Below are 2242 nucleotides of genomic sequence, written 5' to 3' on the forward strand. Positions count from 1 at the left end.
CCCGCGTCCCCTGCGTCGGCAGGCGGACTCTCAACCACTGCGCCACCAGGGAAGCCCAATACTTTTTATTAAAGAAGTCCAGCAGCAAACTATCAGGGAATTTGGAGGTAAGTAAAAACAACAGAATATGTCTACATAAGTATGTGGGTTAAATAAATGACTTTAGTACTGTCACTGGGATTATCGAATCATACTTAGAAGGCATATAATATTATCATTCCAGTAATGCTATTTAAAATTCATTAAACCCTTTCAACACGTTAGATACTGGATTTAGTACCTAACATATATATTGATAATTCCATGTAATCCTTACAATATCTAATGATAAAGAAAATAATATTAACTCCATTATATAGGTGAAGAAAGAGAGTCCTGGAAAGGCTAAGTAACTTGCTTAAGATGACACCCTAGATACAGAGGGAGCTAGCATTTAATCACAAGCACTTTGAATCCAGAGCCTGGGGTTTTAGTCATTTTTTCCATATCCAGCACAGCATTTTTATCAGTGATGCCTTCTTGACAGATGTTAAGTAGGTGATATATTGTTAAAATAGAATTTTTCCGTTCCATAATAAAAATTCAATAATAATATTGCCGTAAAAGTCACAGTCAAATATTTAATCAAGAATTATAACCCAAATTGACATGAATATCTCTAAAACAGAGAAAAGTTATAAAAGTAAAGTTAATCATGATAAATACGGCCTATTTGCAAACCTTTATATCTACTGAGCTTCTTCATTTAGAACAAAGCCTGACACAGCAAAGATCCTTAGGATGGATTAGAGTGTCCAAAGCAGCAGATGTGAATATTTATTATAAAGCCCCTTCTACTAAGTCTTTGCCGACAGAGGCATTACATATGGATTACACTTCCAGCCACACATGGTAGGCAATTGTTTGTGACTTTCCTAAGAATCAAATAACATTTTTCTTGTATTCTTCATACAACAACTAGGAAGGTGGTAAATATCATTTTCTATTTTTGAAAACAAAACCAAACAGAATCAAAGCCTGTGAAGAAAAAGGAAAGAATTTAGCTTTTAAACCATTATCTTTTGGTGGAGTCAAATCTGTAAAAATTTTAATTGGAAGTATTTATGGAAGTTCTCGGTAATTCCTGAAAGCTTGTTCAATAAAATAGAGAAGATGATAATATTGGAATTTAATGATAGGATTATATAATTCAGCAGCACTGTGCCTCAGGCATCTAAAAAATGTGTCTTTGTTAGAACAGATTTGAGTCAGCAAGTTTATGGTGAGGTTTTCAGGTTTACTTGAACTCATTTTCAAAAGGCTGTAAGATTGTGTGTGTGTGTGTGTGTGTGTGTGTGTGTGTGTGTGTGTGTGTATATACACACACACACATAAAATCATGTTCATCTCTAAATATTGGATTACTACATGTCATATAATGTCTGACCCCAAAATTAGTTTTACTGGGATCTGAGATGCTGACCACTTTCTAGGTTAGAAGATTTTCAAAATTACTTACCAGGATGTGTCAATTACTACATTAGTATCTGTTGGTGTGAGAGACAGAGAAGTGGCACTCTCAAAAGAAAAAAATCACAGTATGACTATTGGTGACATCTCTACAAACCAGAGTATTTAGAGACATGTGCATAGTTATCTTTCTATATATCCTGATGATTGGCAATAAAAAGTAAACTACAATATGAATCATTTGTCATACCAATGTCACAGTCTTAATGACAAATTTCGGAAGAATAGAAAATGTACCTACATCAAACTTGGTCAATGGAATTAAAATATGGTAGACATGAAATTTTAAATAGTACTATGAGGATTTATAAAAACTTGTACCAACAATGTTCATGTTAAAGTGAATAAGCCTCTTTCAAAATAGAAATATAATTTATTTTTTATTTCACATTTTAAAATTTTATAACATTTTAATAAAATATTTAACCATTATAACATTTTAATAAAATTTTGTCTCCTAACATGCAATTCCTGAATAGATTATTTAAAATGTCATTTAGCATGGTATTTTAAGAATAATTATACTAAATTATAAATGCACATATTCCACAAATATCACATGGATTTAAAGTATATTATTAAAAAACAGAATAATATAGTTTGCCAACACTGATTTAAAAATACAATAGCCAAATTGGTTCATAAAGGTATTTAAAAATATAAATATCTCAACATGTATTAAGCAAAAAAGAAGCAAGTCTTTTTTTTTTTTTTTTTTTTTTTTTTTTTTTTT

The 2242-nt window shown here is 30.9% G+C and overlaps 1 protein-coding gene across 1 annotated transcript in view; it reads right to left on the reverse strand.

Annotated features, from left to right (window-relative positions):
• SPAG16 (sperm associated antigen 16) overlaps positions 1 to 2242 on the reverse strand; it is a 906862-nt gene that overhangs the window by 1163 nt on the left and 903457 nt on the right. The window lies entirely within an intron of this gene.

Source organism: Lipotes vexillifer, unplaced genomic scaffold (assembly GCF_000442215.2).
Source record: "Lipotes vexillifer unplaced genomic scaffold, Lipotes_vexillifer_v1.1 scaffold1179, whole genome shotgun sequence".
In the NCBI taxonomy this organism is placed as follows: Eukaryota; Metazoa; Chordata; class Mammalia; order Artiodactyla; family Lipotidae; genus Lipotes; species Lipotes vexillifer.